Source organism: Pan paniscus, chromosome 16 (genome assembly GCF_029289425.2).
Source record: "Pan paniscus chromosome 16, NHGRI_mPanPan1-v2.0_pri, whole genome shotgun sequence".
Lineage (NCBI taxonomy): Eukaryota > Metazoa > Chordata > Mammalia > Primates > Hominidae > Pan > Pan paniscus.
The window spans coordinates 12,061,746-12,083,463 of NC_073265.2; the positions used below are offsets into that span (position 1 = coordinate 12,061,746).

General features: G+C 40.2%; 1 pseudogene; it reads left to right on the forward strand.

Annotated features, from left to right (window-relative positions):
- The window catches only part of LOC129394016 (dexamethasone-induced protein-like), a 64,011-nt pseudogene that overhangs the window by 11,701 nt on the left and 30,592 nt on the right, over positions 1-21,718 (forward strand).

Below are 21,718 nucleotides of genomic sequence, written 5' to 3' on the forward strand. Positions count from 1 at the left end.
TGAACTCCTGACCTCAGGTGAGCCGCCTGCCTCGGCCTCCCAAAGTGCTGGGATTACAGGCCTTAGCCACTGCTCCCGGCCCCTCATTCAGTTTAATCAACAAATGAACAGCGTCACTGAAGATCCCTCAAACTCAGTGATGAACACATCTGAAAAAGTTAAAGAAAATTAAGTTCAAAGAAGAAACTTTTCATTGTCACCATTGTCCGTGAATGTAGTGATCTAAAAATTCTCTTTATCATTGTGCTTTAAATAGTGATTTAGTTTTGATCTTTAAATGTCAATAGACTATTGATATTTTGATCTTTAAATATCAAATATGTATAGATATGTGAATATTGGAAAGAAAACATGAATAGTCACTTTTACAGTTCGGGTTTTTGTCTTAAAATTTTGTTGTAATTTCTCTTCCTAATCTTAGATCTGTTTGAGAAGATGGTGCCTGTGTCAGTACAGCAGTCTTTGGCTGCCTGTGATCAGAGGAAAGCCGATTTGTTAAGAGATCAATTGCTCAGATGAGAGAAGCCACCACTTTGGCAAATGGGTAGGTAGAGCTTAATTTTAGAGCCTAAAGTTTTCCGTTTGGTTGTTCTTTAGTTTATGAACATTTTAGTTTCTGAGCTTATATAAAATGGAAAATGTAGACACACACTTACAACTATTTTTGGTGGACACTGTATTTATGAAGCTCTAGCAAATATGGTTGGAAGAAATTATAGAAACAAGGTGAGGATATTTGACTAAAAATTTGTATTTTAAGAGATATTTATTTGGGGGAAATGAGAAGTAGAAATGAACTCAGATACATGGTACGTTTAGTGTTCTGAACCAATTTTTGTTTCTGATGGATTGAATACTAAGAAAATAATTCATTGGTTGAAAAAAATTTTAGGTATATTTTGCACACACAAAATACACCTAAGTACACAGTTCAATTATTATTATATGTATATATATATGTGTGTGTGTGTATATATATATTTTTGTTGGTTTTGTTTTGTTTTTTGGGACAGGGTCTTATTGTCACCAGGCTGGAGTGCAGTGGTGTAAACATTAAACATGGCTCACTGCAGTCTTAACCTTCTGGGCTCAGGTGATCCTCCTGCCTCAGCCTCCTGTGTAGCTGAGGCCACAGGTGCAAGCCACTGCACCTGGCTAATTTTTTCATTTTTTTATAGAGACGAGATCTCGCTTTGTTGCCCAGGCTGGTCTTGAACTCCTGGGCTCCTGGTCTTGAACTCCTGGGCTCAAGTGATCCTCTTGCCTTGACCTCCCAAAGTGCTGGGATTACAGGCATGAGCCACCATGCCTGGCTATTTAGTTAGTTTTGATAAATGTATGTACCCATGTAACCGGCACTATGATTAAGATAGAGAACATTACTGTTACCCTAAAAAAATTCTCTCATGCCCCTTTCCCAGTCCTTCTTCTCCTGGCCCCTGGCCACTATTGATCTGCTCCCTGTCTTAAGTTTAGTTTTACTTTTTATACAATTTAAAATACATGTAATCATTCTAGCATATACATATACAGTACTTACAGTATGTACAGTATATACTTAGAATGTGTTTTGCTTTTTTTCACTTAGTTACTGTTTTTGAGATTCATCTATATTATGTGTATCAGTTTGAGTCTTTTCTATGGCTGAGCAGTATTCCATTTTATGGTTATGGAGTAGTATTCCATTTTATGGTTATAGAGCAGTTTGTTAACTCTTTCACCTGTTAATGGACGTTTCAGTTTCTATGAACATTCGTGTATAAATCTTCATGTGGACATATTTTAGTTCTCTTGGGTAAATACTTAGGAGTGGAATTGTTAGGTTGTGTGGTTAGCATATTTAATTTTACATGAAATTGCCAGGTTGTTTTCCAAAGTGGTTGTTCCATTTTATATCCTATCTGCACCGTTTGAGAAATACAGTTGTTCTGCATCCTCACCAATACTTGGTACCGTCAGTCTTTTGAGTTTTAGCTGCTTTAGTGTGTGTGTAGCAGAATCTCACTGTGATTTAATTTGCATTCTCCTAATTACTAATGATACTGAACAGCTTTTCATGTGCTTACTAGCCATTCATATCTTTTCTGTAAAGTGTCTATTGAAATCTTTTTCTCGGTTTTTAAAACTTGAGTTTTCTTAATATTTAAAGAGTTCTTTACATATTTTGGAGGCAAGTCCTTTGTCAGATACGTACAATTGAGAATATAGTTGACCCTGAACAACATAGGGGTTATGGGTGCTGACCCCCCTGCACAGTCAAATCTGCATATAACTTCTGAGTCCCCAAAACTTAACTACTAATAGCCTGCTATTGACCAGAAGCCTTACCGATAACATAAACAGTCAATTAACACATATTTTGTATATGTATTGTATAGTATATTCTTATAATAAATAAGCTAGAGAAAAAATGCTGTTAAGAAAATCATAAGGAAGAGAAAATATATTTACTATGATTAAATGGAAGTGGATCATCATAAAGGTCTTCGTCCTTGTCTATTTCATGTTTGAGTAGGCTGAAGAAGAGGAGGAAGGAGGGTTGTTCTTGCTGTCTTAGAGGTGGCAAAGGTGAAAGAGGTGAAAGTCCACGTATACATGGACTCACGTAGCTCAAATCTGTGTTGTTCAGGGGCCAGCTGTATTTCTCTCGTGGTTGGCTTGCCTTTTCATGTTTTTAGTTTTGATTAATGCGTGGATTTTACCATCATTTTTCTTGAACAAGAAAGGAATGTAAGTTTACTCTAGCATATGATAAACAGGCAGTCTGAGATTTTACAGAGCTTATTTTCTGAGGAGTTCATTGTATTCCATCATTTCATTTGCCTTTTTTCTTTACATAGTAGGTAGGGATATGTACCTCCCTTCCCCATCATGTAAATGAAATAACTGAGGAATCGTTATTGTGCTACAAAACCGAGAGCAGATGAAGATTCTGTCATGAAGACTTAGATCATCTATCTTCTGTTGACATTTTGCCTAGATGATGTGAAATTATAATTATTGATTCTGTTGAAAGAGAGCAAAAAAAAAAAAATAACTATTTTGTGTATTGTTTCTGACTCGTTAGAGATGCTGTAACAATCAAAAGTATAAAAGACTGCTTTTTTAGGATAGAATTTTTGACTTTTAACTACTTAGACTGAAAGAAGTTTGAACTGTAAGCCAACGATACCTAATATATTTTAATGCGGTCATAATTTTTCGGCTTTTTTTTTTTTTTTTCCAGACGGAGTCTTACTCTGTCGCCCAGGCTGGAGTGCAGTGGTGAGATCTCGGCTCACTGCAACCTTCGTCTCCTGGCTTCAGGTGATTCTTGTGCCTCAGTCTCCCAAGTAGCTGGGATTATAGGTGCTCACCACTACGCCTGACTAATTTTTGTATTTTTAGTAGAGATGGGGTTTCACCGTGTTGGCCAGGCTGGTCTCGAATTCCCGACCTCAGGTGATCCGCCCGCCTTGGCCTCCCAAGTGCTGGGATTACAGGTGTGAGCCACTGCACCAGCCTATTTTTTGGCTTTTAATTCTGAATTGTGAACTTAATTTTTTAATGATTTTGGTTTAATTGTATCAATCACTGATTTTTTTGTTTTTCTGTTAATCTTTGCTTTGTTTTTCATTGATAGGGCTTATCCAGTTTTTCTGGGTGCTAACTCCATTGCTGTTGATTTGGTTATAGAAGATTAAATTAAATAAAGTAAATATTGATGAGTTAAATTGTTTTAGACTTCAATATAACATAGTATCTCATTTTTTCAGGGTGCTAGCTTCCCTTAATCTTCCAGCAGCAATTGAAGATGTGTCTGGAGACACTGTACCTCAGTCTATATTGACTAAATCCAGATCTGTGATTGAACAGGGAGGCATCCAGACTGTTGATCAGTTGATTAAAGAACTGCCTGAATTACTGCAATGAAATAGAGAAATCCTAGATGAGGTATGTTTTATAAGATTTGCTTTTCAAGTATAAACACTGTGATCCCTTGATGTCCAGCAGGGATTGGGAGTGGAGACTTCCTCATGCTAGTGCTCACAGTGTAGTTAGTATTCATCACTTTGGTGAATTTACTGTGGCCCAGAGCCTTCTCTTTAGCATAAGAGAAATTCTGGTTGAGTGAGAATGGGTTTCATTTTTATCTTAAGGGTAAGTAAGTACACGTTAATGAAACTCAAATGACCACTGTGTAAAACTAGTATACTATGAGAAATCAACTATCATATGAACTGTTCAGTCTTTGTAATTATTGATTTATTTTATACATAGCGTGTAGCAAGATTTTTCTTTTTAATTTGTCTTAACCTGGAAGGTTAAACCCTTTAATTTATCCCTAATTTCTTGAAATATATTAAATATATTTATTTTCTATTATTTATCTTATAATTCCAATGTCTGTAGTTTCTGTGGGTTTGATTCTATGATTTGTAATTTTTGCTGATTCTTGCTTATGGTGGCTTGTTTTCTCTTGTGTTCAGTTTTTTTGTTACTGTTTTTTAAAACTTTAAAAAATAGTTTCAGATTTACAGAGACTTTGCAAATTTAGTGTAGAAAGTTCCTGTATATTTTTCACCTAGCTTCCCTGAAAGTTAAAATCTTACGTGGTCATGGCACATTTGTTAAAACTAGGAAATTGACATTGGTACAGTATTATTACTCCGATTTTACCAGTTATTCCACCAATGTTCCTCCTTCTGTTCCAAGATCCAGTACAGAATACTGAATTGCATTTAGTGTTCAGTGAGTTTTGATTGTGCATTCATATTTCCTGTAATTTATTTGTGGGAATTCATTGAGATCTGGGTTTAAGGTGAATTCTAGAAAGAATTTGTGTTTGCTTCTGCCATAAAAAGGCATTATATACCTGGCACCTCCTCAAACTTAAGAGGTTTTTTCCTTTCTTTTATAATCTTTTAATTATAGTAGTAATTTATCTTCGGACTTTGTGTCACACAAATAGTGTGGTTTCTAGTCCCAAGTTCAGGCTTTTGATCAGGAATCTCAGATAATACTTCTTTTTTTTTTTTCTTTTTTCTTTAGAGCCAAGGTCCAGACAGGCATGTTTTCTTCTGTAGGGCCGTTTTCTGTTTTAAAAATTCATCCACTGAGAATCATCTATTTGGAAGTATACCAGTTTGAGTGTGGAGAGTGCTTTTGATCTGACCTCTCACCTTTTATTGTCCCTACCTGTGTTTCTTGTTGACTTTTCATGTTCTAAATTCACAATGCAAGTCAATGGTGAACTACACAGCTGGTGAACTATGGATGGTGGGCCAGTGCTGGCTTGTGGCCTACTTTTGTGTGGTTCACTAGTTAAGGATAATTTTTATCTTTTTTAGAGCATTGTCAAAAAGAAGAATTCTATGTGCCATAGACTGTGGCCCACAAAGCCTAAAATATTTACTCTGTGGTGTTTGACAGAGGTTTGCTATTCTTTGTCCTAAGCTATCAGGGATTGTCATATATTGTTGGTGCTAGCACTGTGTCTACTGGTAGATTAGTATTTTCTTGTGTTTCTGGCCCCCTACTATCCTGTCATCTTATCTACACATTAAAAGGCATTTAAAAATATATTAAACATAATTTTCTGTTTGTTATATTGGAATGAAAGTCTAAATCTTTTATTTTTTAATGTAATTGATCAGTTTTTCCCCTTTGTTTATGGCTTCTATTTATCTATTTTAATCTTAAAACTTTCTTTAAATTGATATATGGATGTAAATAGTCTCTTATGTATTCTTCCTTTTTTTTTTTTTTTACTGAGAAAGGTGATAGCTAATTCAGCCTTAAATTTATAAGACTTTTTGTTAAATGCATTATAACTTAGATGTCTGCAAGAAAAAAGTCGATTTATATTCTAACCTAGTATTCCCATCTCACCAAATTCTCCCTTATATTGTGTATGAACATTTATTAAATGCATTAAATTTTTTAATCCAGAAATGACATTTCAGGGTTCTTTTTGCTTCCTTTTAAAGTCATTAAGGTTGTTGGATGAAGAAGAAGCAACCGATAATGATTTATGAGCAAAATTTAAGGAATGCTGGCAAAGGACATCATCCAATGAACTGTATAAGCCTTTAAGAGCAGGTAAAAATGTGTATAAATGACCTTCATTTGAATAAATTCCCAATTTGGACCCACATTGTTACTTGATTAAATTAGGCTCGGTTGTAAATTCATTTTTACTGAAACTGTTTTTCCTCAGTTTTAGTATAAAGATTTAAAAAGTTCACAAAAGTAATCTGCCAATTGTCAGAAGTACAGATTCTTAAGAACGGTATAAAGGGAAAAGTTAAAATGGTCCTCCAACTTTCATTCTATGTTCCAAGCTCTGTGCATATTTTATTTTATTTATTTTTTTTGAGACAAGGTTTCGCTCTGTCACTTAGGCTGGAGTGCAGTGGCAGGATCACAGCTCGCTGCAGCCCCAACCTCCAGGGCTCAGGCAGTCCTTCTACCTCAGCCTCCTGAGTAGCTGACACCGTAGACATGTGCCTACCACGCCTGGCTAATTTTTGTATTTTTTGCAGAGATGGGGTTTTACCATGTTGCCCTGGCTTGTCTTGAACTCCTGGGCTCAAGTGATCCACCTGCTTCCACTTCCCAAAGTGATGAGATTACAGGCTTGAATCACCATGCCTGGCCCCTGCGCATATTTTAAAAACATAAATGAGAGCATATTACATTTGTGGCTTTGTAATTTTTTTTTTCATTTAGTGGTGAATCTTGGGTGGTAAAAAAAAATGAGCTTTAAGTTATTTTGAGGCCAAATTTATGCTTCTTAAGACTTTGATTATGAAGATTTTGTGCTTGCTGAGATAAATGCTGTCTTCATGGTGGCTGGAGATTAGTTTTATTTGTCTTTGTAAAAAGTTTGTATATTATTGAGATTTTTCTAAAAATCTTTTTTTTTTTTTAAGTCACATTGCTCTTTTGAGAGAGGAATACTTTTTTTTTTTTTTTTTTTTTTTTTGAGACGGAGTCTCGCTCTGTCGCCCAGGCTGGAGTGCAGTGGCATGATCTCCACTCACTGCAAGCTCCGCCTCCCGGGTTCACGCCATTCTCCTGCCTCAGCCTCCCGAGTAGCTGGGACTACAGGCGCCCGCTACCACGCCCGGCTAATTTTTTGTATTTTTAGTAGAGACGGGGTTTCACCGTGTTAGCCAAGATGGTCTCGATCTCCTGACCTCGTGATCCACCCGCCTCGGCCTCCCAAAGTGCTGGGATTACAGGCGTGAGCCACCACGCCCGGCCGAGAGAGGAATACTTTTAAAATAAATGGACCAATTTTTGGAGAGAATGATTTCTTCCTACATTCATGAGTTGTAGGAAAAGATTAATATTAATTAGCTTTTATTTGGCAGATAGTAACCACCAAATGTATTTTAAGGTATAGCTATGCTTTTGATTTTATAAGTGATTTTGTCATCTTTCCAAAAACAAGAACGCAAAGACTGTTAGGAGGTGTTAATTAAGTGAATTGGGGTCTAGAGAAGGGGAAGATGAGTAAAGTTGGAGACTAGAACTCAACATATAACCAGCCCATACACGTTGCTGTTAGAATCACTTCTGTGCTCTGCAAACTTTTATTTTCTCCCAGAGGGAACCAGCTTTAGAACAGTTTTAGATAAAGCTGTGCAAGCAGATGGACAAGTGAAAGAATGTTACCCATTTCATCGTGACCCCATCGTGCTTTTGTGTAAGCCAGAGCCTGAGCTGAATGCTGCCATCGCTTCTGCTATTCCAGCAAAGACCATGCAGGGCAGTGAGGTGAGAAGGGCACTTTGATGTGGGTTGTCATCTGCTTAAGAAAACCACATTCAAGCCATTTTATATAATGAACTGCCAATTCCTTATTGTCATCTTTAAAAAAATGCAGAAATAAATTGGGGTTGTTATATTTAAAGTAGTATATAGACTGTGTAATAGGAAATTATACTAATATTAACTATCCTGTAATAGTCACTTCCATTTATTGAATGCCCCTTTTTGAACTAAATTTTAGATACTTCATAGGTCAACAGTATTTAATTTGGGTTTTATAAAAGAGAGAAGCTTGGAAGTATAGAAATTTCCTGAAATGAAAGGACTGCGTATGGCCAGATACACAAATTCTTTATTTCTTCCATTGTTCTCTACTCCCTTCCACCTTGTTTCCCCGGGACGACCTTTGAAAGGAAGATTGGCAAGGCGTGCGTGTTAATAAATGGATAGCTCCGTCATGGTGTTTCTACTGATGACAGGAAACAGAAAATTGAATAGTAGGGCATCTGATTTGGAAAGTCCTAAAAGAAGAGAAAGTGCAAGTCTAATTTAATGGCCTATCACGGGGAGGTAGGGTAAGTGAGTAGGAAAAGATAGAGGTCCCAAATCTCTGCACAGGAAAACAAGCCAAAGGGCAAGAAATACTGCTGAAAACTTCTTGAAAAAAGTGAATTTCCTGGGATAGTAAGTTCTGAAAAGTATGAGTTTTGTTTCTTATTTGTCTTTCCACAGAAGCATTTTATATATTTCATATATGTATTCCAAGACCTACTGGATATCTGCTCTGTGTAAGGCACTATGGTAGGTACATTGGAAAATTAACATACAAATTATACACAGGCTTTACCCTCAATTTATGATCCATTGTGGAATATTAGTCATGTATAAGGATGACTGTAATATAGGGAAGAAGTTTAAAAATGTCACAGGGAAAGTATAGAAGTATGTTATGAGGATTTAGATGAAGTACTTAAATTTCAATAATTTGGAGTAGTTCTCTTCAGAGGCTTCTTAAGAGATTGGCACATTATGAGAACAGAGTGGATAGGCAGAAAAAGTAAACGTGTAGGATCGGAGAAGGGCTGAGTTAGTGGCTGTGTCTAGAGAGTTATCCGAGGTACAGAGGATCTGCAAACACAGCTTTTACTCCTGATTTCTCGTGACAGAAGGTTTATAGACATGTTGAGAATGGCTGGAATCTGCTTGTTTATTTATTTATTCACCAAGTGTTTGAAGGCCTGCTATTCCAGAGCAGTGCTGAGTACCTTGGTCCCTAACATAAAGAGACAAAAAACTGCTCTGGGTTACCTTTAGTGTAGGGTAAATGCACAGGTACCGGGCACCTCTCAAAGGGAAGAGAAGGCTACGTAGTTGAATGTGCATTGAACCCGAATCTAACGGGGGAACCCAGTGGAACAGGGAATGTGAGTTGTTGCTTTGAGGACATAGCGGAGAAAAGGGAGGTGGTCAGAAGATTAACCTGCGAGCAACAAAGAACCCGAAGAAGAAACTGTAGACCCTTGGAAGAGCAATACATTCTGGTACCTTTTTTATTTTAGAAAAAGATCTCTGTTTAGTACTCTCTTTGTATTCTTTTTGGTGTCTTGTACATGACTCAGAATTATGTGGCTTTTGTCCTTTGATTCTTCTGCTTTCAGTAGAAAAGTAAAAATGGTTTGTGCTAAGCAAAATCTGCATTGGTATGCACTGATTTGTTGATATTTTATTCAGTTGTATCAGTTTTATTAATCCTTACTTGTGTTACACAGGAGAAAGGAACTTCTATAGTCAATATGAAGTAATTTTTTGGAAGCTAGATTTCTTGATGGGGTAACCACAAAAATTTCAGTACTCTCTATATATTCGTTTGTCGTGTGCCTTAATCAAATAAGGCAAGCATCAGGTTTATCAGAGCTATTTCAGATGGTTGTAATAATAGTTGATGACGCATTTTAGCCAGAATTTTTATGATAAAAACACAGTTTTTTTATTGCTGATTAGAGTGATGCAATGTACATGTTTTATTAAAAAGTCCAAGTTTGATGGTAGGGCTGTTTTTTCTTTTATTGTGAAGTAGCCTACTTTCTAGTTACTTATTTTCAGTCTCTTTGGGCATCTGGTTTTAGATATTGAGATACTCTGAAAAATTTTGCAGACTAATGGTCATTTGTATTTAAAGATTTTTGTGACCATAAATGGTATTGTTGTTTCAGAGAAGGACTGTGTGGTAGATAGAGCTCCCTCTCCCCTCTCCCCTCCCCACTCTCCCCTCTCCCCTCCCCCCTCCCCCCTCTCCCCTCTCCCCTCTCCCCTCTCCCCTCTTTCCACGGTCTCCCTCTGATGCCGAGCCGAAGCTGGACGGTACTGCTGCCATCTCAGCTCACTGCAACCTCCCTGCCCGATTCTCCTGCCTCAGCCTGCCGAGTGCCTGCGATTGCAGGCGTGCGCCGCCACGCCTGACTGGTTTTCGTATTTTTTTGGTGGAGACGGGGTTTCGATGTGTCGGCTGGGCTGGTCTCCAGCTCCTAACCTCGAGTGATCCGCCAGCCTCGGCCTCCCGAGGTGCCGGGATTGCAGACGGAGTCTCGTTAACTCAGTGCTCAATGGCGCCCAGGCTGGAGTGCAGTGGCGTGATCTCGGCTCGCTACAACCACCTCCCAGCCGCCTGCCTTGGCCTCCCTAAGTGCCGAGATTGCAGCCTCTGCCTGGCAGCCACCCCGTCGGGGAAGTGAGGAGCGTCTCCGCCTGACTGCCCATCGTCTGGGATGTGAGGAGCCCCTCTGCCTGGCTGCCCAGTCTGGAAAGTGAGGAGCGTCTCTGCCCAGCCGCCATCCCATCTAGGAAGTGAGGAGCGCCTCTTCCCGGCCGCCATCACATCTGGGAAGTGAGGAGCGTCTCTGCCCAGCCGCCCATCGTCTGAGATGTGGGGAGCACCTCTGCCCTGCCGCCCCGTCCGGGATGTGAGGAGTGTCTCTGCCCGGCCGCCCTGTCTGAGAAGTGAGGAGACCCTCTGCCTGGCAACCGCCCCGTCTGAGAAGTGAGGAGCCCCTCCGCCCGGCAGCCACCCCGTCTGAGAAGTGAGGAGCATCCTCCCTCCTCGTCTGGGAGGGAGGTGGGGGGGTCAGCCCCCCGCCCGGCCAGCCGCCCCGTCCGGGAGGTGAGGGGCACCTCTGCCCGGCCGCCCCTACCGGGAAGTGAGGAGCCCCTCTGCCCGGCCAGCCGCCTCGTCCGGGAGGGAGGTGGGGGGGTCAGCCCCCCGCCTGGCCAGCCGCCCCGTCCGGGAGGCGAGGGGTGCCTCTGCCCGGCCGCCCCTACTGGGAAGTGAGGAGCCCCTCTGCCAGGCCAGCCGCCCCGTCCGGGAGGGAGGTGGGGGGGTCAGCCCCCCGCCCGGCCAGCCGCCCCGTCCGGGAGGGAGGTGGGGGGATCAGCCCCCCTCCCGGCCAGCCGCCCCATCCGGGAGGGAGGTGGGGGGATCAGCCCCCTGCCCGGCCAGCCGCCCCGTCCAGGAGGTGGGGGGGGCGCCTCTGCCCGGCCGCCCCTACTGGGAAGTGAGGAGCCCCTCTGCCCGGCCAGCCGCTCTGTCTGGGAGGGAGGTGAGGGGCGCCTCTGCCCGGCCGCCCCTTCTGGGAAGTGAGGAGCCCCTCTGCCCGGCCAGCCGCCCGGCCCGGGAGGGAGGTGGGGGGTCAGCCCCCCGCCCGGCCAGCCGCCCCGTCCGGGAGGGAGGTGGGGGGATCAGCCCCCCGCCCGGCCAGCCGCCCCGTCCGGGAGGTGAGGGGCGCTTCTGCCCGGCCGCCCCTACTGGGAAGTGAGGGGCTCCTCTGCCCGGCCACCACCCCGTCTGGGAGGTGTACTCAACAGCTCATTGAGAACGGGCCATGAAGACAATGGCGGTTTTGTGGAATAGAAAGGGGGGAAAGGTGGGGAAAAGATTGAGAAATCGGATGGTTGCCGTGTCTGTGTAGAAAGAGGTAGACATGGGAGACTTTTCATTTTGTTCTGTACTAAGAAAAATTCTTCTGCCTTGGGATCCTGTTGATCTGTGACCTTACCCCCAACCCTGTGCTCTCTGAAACATGTGCTGTATCCACTCAGGGTTGAATGGATTAAGGGCGGTGCAAGATGTGCTTTGTTAAACAGATGCTTGAAGGCAGCATGTTCGTTAAGAGTCATCACCACTCCTTAATCTCAAGTACCCAGGGACACAAACACTGCGGAAGGCCGCAGGGTCCTCTGCCTAGGAAAACCAGAGAACTTTGTTCACTTGTTTATCTGCTGACCTTCCCTCCACTATTGTCCTGTGACCCTGCCAAATCCCCCTCTGCGAGAAACACCCAAGAATGATCAATAAAAAAGAAAAATAAAAAAAAAAAAATAAAAAAAAAAAATAAAGATTTTTGTATTAAATACCTAGGATCACTGCTTGTGATTGGTTGCCTATGATCTACTGTGGCCTGAAGTCTGGTCTGTGGTTGGCTGGCCAAGCCTTGGCCCTAATGGATATGGGGCTGAGTCTAGCCAGAGGAAGGAACATCTATTTTTTTGCACAAGGATGATGTTCAATTATACTCAAAGTGTTACATCTGCTGGGAGTAGTGGAGGGGGTACCTTTGAAAAAAAAAAGCCCTTTATCTCCTTAGAGGTAGAGCGTAAAGAGAACTGTTTAAAACTGTGTGCCCTCCCAGAGGAGTGCCTTTTTTGGATTCACAGACTAGTGGAGGATCTGCAAACACAGCTTTTACTCCTGATTTCTCATGACAGAAAGTTTATAGACATGTTGAGAATGGCTGGAATCTGTTTGTTTATTTACTCACCAAGTGTTTTTTGAAGGCCTACTATTCCAGAGCAGTGCTGAGCACTTTGGTCCCTAACATAAAGAGACAAAAAACTCCTCTAGGTTACCTTTAGTGTAGGGTAAATGCATCACTTTTGATTTTCTTTTGTTGCTTTTGTTGCTGTAGACATTGTTGCTTATTTGCCTTTTCTGAAAATAAAATGACAAGGTTATAAAAGTAAAATAGAAGATTTCATTGAGGGCATTTCTTTCTTTCTTTCTTTCTTTTTTTTGAGATGGAGTCTCGCTCTGTCACCCAGGCTGGAGTGCAGTGGCGCAATCTTGGCTCACTGCAACCTCTGCCTCCTGGGTTCAAGCAATTCTCCTGCCTCAGCCTCCCGAGTAGCTGGGACTGTAGGCATGCGCTACTATGCCCAGCTAATTTTTGTATGTTTAGTAGAGACAGGGTTTCACCATGTTGGCCAGGATGGTCTCGATCTCTTGACCTCGTGATCCGCCTGCCTTGGCCTCCCAAAGTGCTGGGTTTACAGGCATGAGCCACCGCGCCCGGCCCATTGAGGGCATTTCTTATGTCTCATATTGTACTTGGTGCTGTTAAATGCCACAGAGGGTTTTAAATCTAAAACTCGGGTCAGGAACCTGTGGCTTGTGGGCCAAATCCTCTGCCTCTTCTCTTTGTATGGCCTGGGAGCCAGGAATGAGTTTTACATTTTTTAAATATAAAACTCTACTTTCTACTTCATTTTTTAAATGGCTAAAAAAAAGTCAAACGAATGTTTTAATATGTGGGCATTATATAAAATTCAGATTTCAGTGTTAATACATTTTTGTTGAAACATAGCTGCGCTCATTCATTTGCACATTGTCTTTCACACTGCAAAGCAGAGTTAAAGAGTTGCAACAGAGACTGTGGCCTACTGAGGCAAAAATATTTTCTGTTTGGTCCTTTACCAAAAAAGTTTGTAAGTTCCTGATCTGAAAGACAAAGTATTGACAACCTAGGTGATGCCATTCCTGCCATTCTGTTTGACCTCATCTCCTGTTCTGCCTTTTGTTTACTATGCTTCAGCCAGAGTGGCCTTTTTTTCTTTCCTTTGATCCTGCCAAGCTTGTGCCTGCCATAGGACTGTTACATTTGCGTTTCCTTCTGTGCAGGACTTTCTTCCCATTTCCGTGGCTATTACCTCTTTTTCATTAGTCTCAGATGTCACCTCTTCTCCATCTTTGTCATTGTCTACCCAGATTATTCTATTTTTGTGTATTTGTTTAATCCTCCCCTTTGCATATTTATTTAATCCTCTCTGGTCTGCAAATGAAGGAAAAGACTGTTTTTGTTAGTAGTTGTGTCCATAGCATCTAGAATGGTCCCAAAACAAAAAGCATTTGTTTGAATGATCATCGCTGGCAGCCTTAACTTAATAAAGGGACACATTTAATTGCAGTTGAAAGATAGCTGGAGCTGTGTATAAGAAATAAATACGCTAGGATTCTAATTATTTATATACTTTGATAACATGTTAAACCTCAAATTTGAATTTATAAGAAAATTTAGGCAGTGGTTTTCTTATTATCATGGTCATTCATTTGTGGAAGCAGTTTAATTCATTTTCTACTTCATTTACTCTGTTAAAATGAGGCGAGTGTCATATAATCTGAAATATGTTAAACTAGTGCACTGCATATGAATTTTTTAAAAAAGATGTTCGTAATATAAGGGATCTCTATCTTTGTGTGGTAGTCCACAAGTTTGTTCATAAATTCGTTGTTTGAAATGGCATTTTTTTCCCCAGAAAGTTAGAATTATTGCATTTTTGAGTATCACAGGATTTGTTAACTATTTGGCCGTCTGTATCAGTCTGGTTAGAAAGCTTCTGTATCAGTCTGGTTGGATACTATGGAAGTTGCGGTTAGCTTTTCTTCCTAATCTAGGTAATATGATTGAATACTTACCCTTTGTTAGAAGTTATGTTGAGCACTTTATATAGATTATCTCAGTCTTCACAACAGTCCTGAAATAGGTACTACTATGCCCATTTTGCAGCTGCGAAAATTGAGTTTTCTAAGTAGTAACCTGTCCTTGATTGCACAGTCACTAAGCCCATTATGGTCTCTAAGGGAGTATAGTTAGAGTTGAAGTGTTTTTAATTTTCTATGTAATTACGTTTTTTCTGTGTAATTACGTTTCACTTTGATAGACCATTAGTTCATTTGTTTCCATATTCAAGTTTTGACTTAATCTTGTTTTCTGAGTGTGTAAAAAATGTTCATGATTCAAAAGGTACATGCAGAGTAAGCCTCATTCCTTTTCCTTCTACTTCTTTCCTGTATACTTCCTGTAAGTAATCATATCCGTTAGTTTCTGGTTTGTCCTTACTGATTTTCTTTTTGCAAGAACAACAACAAACAAAAAACCCAACCCCCCCCAAAATTATGCATACATATGTATACATATGTACATATTATGTATGTGTATATTTATTTTCTGATTTTCCTTCTGTCTTACTCAAATTGCAGCACACTATATATGCTTTTGTACCCTTTTTTTCTCATTGAATAATATGTCCTGGAAGTCACTTGGAAGGAAACTTTTATTCACATCGTCTGATATCAAGTTCTACTAGGTCTTTAAACAGACTTTGTCATATCCACCCACGTATGATTCTTTCTCCTCCTCCTTCCTTTTAGAGTTTCTGTGGTTTGATGCTTTCTAGACTCTAGGAATCATATTTCTTTCTCTTTCCACAGCCTTCTCCCCTGTACCCTCTTCTTTCTCTCCCTCCCTTTCTCCTTCCCTTCCCCCTTCCTTCCTCTCTTCTCCCCCTCCCCCTTCTCTTCCTTTCCTTTCCTTCCATTTTAAAATTAGGATGTTTAGAAGATATAGATGTAAACGAGGCCAAAAAGGAAATTCACCTACATTTAGCAGAAACCTCGAGTCTCTGGTCTTCACAAAGGGATGTTACTTTGGACGTTCCTATCAAGGAGCTAACTAAGACTGTGGAAGAAAGAGTAGGGTAGGAATTTTTAGAAACAGGCGGTTGGTAGGGGGATCATGGGAATTGGACTTACTGCTTGTAATGAGAAAGACAGGGGTGGAGACAGGGCTCATGATGTCCTCTTCTTCCTTTGTCTTTCCCCCGGTTTTCTTTCTATGAGCATCATTGGGGCAAGCAGAATAGGGAGATTGGGTTGATGTTCTTGGTGGTCCTAGCATTCGAAGAGATGAGTGAAAGGGGCAGCTTGAAAGTGCTCATTAGAAGGCACTTGAACACTATGAATATAAAGGGGTATTTATGAATCAGGTGGGTATAGGTCAGAGAGTGTCTTGACTGAATACAAGAGATAAATCTCTGTTTTGTTTTTGTATTTTGTTTTGAGACAGGGTTTCTCTCTGTCACCCAGGCTGGAGTGCAGTGGCGTGATCATGGCTCACTGCAGCCTTGACCCCCTGGGCTGAAGCAATCCTCCTGCCTCAGCCTCTGGAGTAGCTGTGACTGCAGGTGCACACCATTGCACCCAACTAATTTTTTTTTAATGTAGAAATGGGGTCTCACTTTGTTGCCTAGGCTGGTCTCGAACTCCTAGGCTCAGGTGATCCTCCTAAAGTGCTGGGACTGCAGGCATGAACCTCTACATCTGGCCTAAAACTCTTAATGCTATGAAGAGAGGCACAAGAACCCTCTTTCCTTTTCCTCTCCCAGTGTGTAAAATAAATGTGGTATATACCTTTATATCTGTGTCTTTCTCTATTTCTTTCTCCATCTACCATGCTTGCTTCATAACTATCTCTATTTCTATCTTCACCTCTATTTCTCTATGTCTCTATCTCTCAGTCTCTCTAGGCAAAACAGGGTGTCTTCTTACCTAGCGACATCATACCTTCCCCTGCTTCACAGCCATGATTGGGAGGGAGTAGAGTGTAGAGTGGCTAAGAGATTGGTTTTGGAACTAGTCAGACTTAGGTCTCAAATTTCACCTCTGCCCCTTAGTAACTGTATAACCATGTCACTTAATTTTTTTGAGACTCGTTATCCCTATCTTAGGAAGAGAGGTCATAAATATATATACCCCATGGGGTATTGTAAGGAATACATAAAATTATATTTCTGAAGTGTTTAGCATGGTGCCTAACACATAAGAGTTCAGTAAATTGTAGCTGTTGGCTATTGTTATTAATGCTGCTTTTGTTTTAATATGAGTCAACTGAAGATACAATGTCTATCTATATAAACCTGACATTCAATTTATATTTGGCTCTCTGAGAACTCATCTCTCTCTCAGCCTGAATGAACCTTTATATATTATTTCCTTCTTGAAATTGGCTTTTTTTTGCAGTTAAACTAAAGTGTCTTTTTTATTGTTTAGGTTGGAAATGTCTTAAAATCCTTGTCAAATCTTGATGAAGTAAAGAAGGAAAGAGAGGGTCTGGAGAATGACTTGAAATCTGTGAATTTTGACATGACAAGCAAGTTTTTGACAGCCCTGGCTCAAGACGGTGTGATAAATGAAGAAGCTCTTTCTGTTACTGAACTAGATCGAGTCTGTGGAGGTCTTACAACTAAAGTCCAAGAATCTCTAAAGAAACCGGAGGGACTTCTTAAAAATATTCAGGTGAAATTTATGTATTTAATAAGATGTATGTTTTAAAAATTACAGAAAAGATATGTCTGGACTAAACCTATATTCAATTAGGAAAATGACGTTGGGGAATATCTGTAGTTGAGAGTAGAACTTAATACATGTATATTTTGTAAAATTAAACTTGGCACATCAGTTTTATTTGCATCTATGAAACCAAGTCACTCCATTTTTTTTTTTTTTTTTTTTTTTGAGATGGAGTCTCGCTCTGTCGTCCAGGCTGGAGTTCAGTGGTGCGATCTCGGCTCACTGCAAGCTCCACCTCCTGGGTTCACACCATTCTCCCGCCTCAGCCTCCCGAGTAGCTGGGACTACAGGCGCCCGCCACACGCCCGGCTAATTTTTTGTATTTTTAGTAGAGACGGGATTTCACCGTGTTAGCCAGGATGGTCTCGATCTCCTGACCTCCTTATCCTCCCTCCTTGGCCTCCCAAAGTGCTGGGATTACAGACGTGAGCCACCGCAGAAACAAAGTCATTTCTGTGGCTAAAATGTTGCATATTACTTAGGAGTGCTTGATACTTCTGATATTTTTCATGGTTTCAAGTTTTTAATAGCTTTGTTTTTTTTTCCATACGGGAGGAAAATCGTAATTAGTTGGAATTACTGATACCTTTAATTATACGGCTAACATACATACAGACTTCAGTCATTTTTTTAAAAAAAATGCAAACTAAATATGTTGAGAATTTTGAAGTTAGTTTTCGTGTTTACAGATAGGTAGTTTGGACTAACAAAGATTTGAAAGTTTGCCCTTTTCATAGTTAATGTGCAAAATTAAACATATATTTCTACTCCTAAACATTGTATCTATATATGATATAAAATATTCCAAAAGGTAAAATAATTTTCATGTTATATTTTTTGCAAGTGTTATATACTAATAGAAATCTGTGATCATTATTGGTTGTTTTGACTCCTATTGGATTTTTGAAATTTTTACTTAAGAAAGATTGAAAGCATAATGAGGCTTCAAAAGAGTATACTAGGTATTTCTAGTAATTTTGCGTATGTATTTAATTACATATGATTTTCATAATTGGAAAAGATCAATAAAAATGTTATGAGCCATATTAATTTTATAAGTAAATGTAAATACATAAATCTTTATTTTAACAAGGTCTCACATCAGGAATTTTCGAAAATGAAGCAATCTAATAATGAAGCTAACTTAAGAGAAGAAGTTTTGAAGAATTTACTACATGTGACAACTTTGTTGAACTTGTAGCTAATTCGAAGGAAGGCACAAAGGTATGAAGTACATGCAAAAGGAACCATAGCTAGCAAGTACAGACGTGAACGTATAGGTTGGAAGTTAAATGGTATTTCCAGTTGAACCAAATTACTCTTTGCCTGGAATGTTAGCTTTAATGCCATTGCCTCTGCGAAGTTTGTTATAGGAGGGAGAAAGCTTAATGAAGGTGGCAACATTTCATGGGAACCTTGAAGAATGAATTGCATATTTCAACTGGCAGAAAAGGGGTACAAATATTCCAGGTAGCAGAATTAGCAGAGATGTCAATGACACCTTTTTAAGGGATAGGAAGTTGATTAATTTGATGAATTTTGAGGGGACAGGAGTAGTCAAAGCTGATTTGTGATGGAAAAGCTGGGGAGGCATGACTTTTATATTCTGTGTGGTGGTTTGCTGAGGACAGACTTGTGGCCTGCCCACGTGTCAGAAGGCTTACTGAATATGTAAGTACTTTCTTGCCTTGTCCTTTAAAAAGTTTAGGGAATTCACTTATATTTATTTTTACCAATTTGTTTTTGAGGGAACAGTGATTTTTAAGTTTTTTCAGATGCGTAATTCCTTTTGGTACTTAACTTCATAATAATCACTGAATAAAGTTACCTTGATATAAATACAGTAGGTAAAATGTAAAACCCTCTGAAGAGAGGGTGAAAATACTGCAAAGCCTTCCAAATAGAGAGGATAGTAAAATGCCATTTTAACTTGGTTTAAAATGCTTTCTTTAAATAGGTAAGCTGAGAAAACCCTCCAGAGAGCCTTTAGAAATTCTTTTAAGGGTTTCTGAAGTATGCTTGCATTTCTTTTTTTTTTTTTTTATACTTTTAGGGTACCTGTGCACAACGTGCAGGTTTGTTACATATGTATACATGTGCCATGTTGGTGTGCTGCACCCATTAACTCATCATTTAGCATTAGGTATATCTCCTAATGCTATCCCTCCCCCCTCCCCCCATCCCACAACAGTCCCCGGTGTGTGATGTTCCCCTTCCTGTGTCCATGTGTTCTCATTGTTCAATTCCCACCTATGAGTGAGAACGTGCGGTGTTTGGTTTTTTGTCCTTGCGATAGTTTGCTGAGAATGATGGTTTCCAGCTTCATCCGTGTCCCTACAAAGGACATGAACTCATCCTTTTTTATGGCTGCATAGTATTCCATGGTGTATATGTGCCACATTTTCTTAATCCAGTCTATCATTGTTGGACATTTGGGTTGGTTCCAAGTCTTTGCTATTGTGAATAGTGCCGCAGTAAACATATGAGTGCATGTGTCTTTATAGCAGCATGATTTATAATCCTTTGGGTATATACCCAGTAATGGGATGGCTGGGTCAAATGGTATTTCTAGTTCTAGATCCCTGAGGAATCACCACACCGACTTCCACAATGGTTGAACTAGTTTACAGTCCCACCAACAGTGTAAAAGTGTTCCTATTTCTCCACATCCTCTCCAGCACCTGTTGTTTCCTGACTTTTTAATGATCGCCATTCTAACTGGTGTGAGATGGTATCTCACTGTGGTTTTGATTTGCATTTCTCTGATGGCCAGTGACGATGAGCATTTTTTCATGTGTTTTTTGGCTGCATAAATGTCTTCTTTTGAGAAGTGTCTGTTCATATCCTTTGCCCACTTTTCGATGGGGAGTATGCTTGCATTTCTGTAGTGAATTTGAAAACCTAATCCTTCCACTTAAATAGGTTTCATGTTATTAAGCAATTGACTTTTCTCTAGGAATTAGGAAGATTTTCATGATCATGAAACTTTTAACTTGTTACATTTTTGATGATAATGTTCTGTAAAAATGATTTTATTATTTTTATTTTCTTTAGGAGTCTTAGATCATATTTAATATTAAGTTGTTGGGCCTAGTAAATTGTATGGATGTATCTCATGCAGATATCAGTTCTTCAGCTTTAACTGTCATTGACAAATTAGCTTTAGATCACATTACTCTCTGGATTAAAAAATTGTTCTTGTTCATTACTTGTATTTGTTCTTTGCTTATAGTTTTACAATGAGTTGACTGAAATCCTGGTCAGGTTCCAGAACAAATGCAGCGATATAGTTTTGGCATGGAAGACAGAAAGAGATGAACTCTTAAAGTAAGTCTGTTTTGTGTATCAAATTGTACTTAAAGAATTTTCTTTTAAAAAATCATGTGGAGACTTTTGGTGTGAACTTGGTAGTATGAGAGCAGTTTCCCTCCTTTTCTCATGGAAGAAGGAACTAGATAGAGTATTTTACAAAGCAACAAGTAGACAGCTGCAGTCTGGGAATGAAAGGATGAAAAGAAGCAGAAACTCTAGATGCAGGAAGTACAGTGAGGTCACAGAAATGATAAAACAGTTCAGGTGGCAGATCTCAGGAAGTGCCAGTAAATACAAGCAATTTATTTTGAAGTGGCAAATAGGTTCCTTACATAAAACTAGAGCTATAGAACATGGAGGAGATGGCGTGAATAGCTCAGAGAATACCAGCAAAATCACTTTCAGAGGAGGCTGCTGAGAAAGCAGGGCCGGTTAACATACGACTCATTTCCTGCTGAGTAATCAATACGGAGTAGCACAGCGCTGATAAAAGGTGAAAAACATTAACAAAATTTAATAAAACTTCATAGATGAAGAACATTTACCAAAATAATATTGTCACAGAATAGGTGAAAATTATGAGCAAACGTCTGACCATGAACTAAACAAAAAGAACAACAACAACAAATGTAAGAAGGCAGTCATTCTAAGGCCGGGGTCCCCAGTCCTGGGGCCATGGACTGGTACTGGTTCATGGCCTGGTACTGGTTCATGGCCTGTTAGGAACTGGGCTGCACAGCAGGAGGTGGGTGGCAGACAGGCCGGCGGCTGGGCGAGTATTACTGCCTGAGCCCCACCTCCTGTCAGGTCAGCCACAGCATTAGATTCTCATAGGAGCACAAACCCTATTGTGAACTGCCCGTGTAAGGGATCTAGGTTGTGCGTTGCTTATGAGACTCTAATGCCTGATGATCTGAGGTGGAACAGTTTCATCCTGAAATCATCTTCCGCTCCCCTGTGGAAAAATTGTCTTCCATGAGACCGGTCCCTGGTGCCAAAAAGGTTGGGGACTGCTCCTCTAAGGAACACTTGGAGCAGAAATTCCAGAACTGCAGGAATATGGTAAGAAAACAGGAAGTGGTAAGATGTGAGGTGTCAGAATTCAGGAAAGAAGTAGAAAGGAAGAATAAAACCACGACATGGGAAAGAGCACAAAGGGCGAGTAAACACCGAAGAACACACAGGAACACAGAG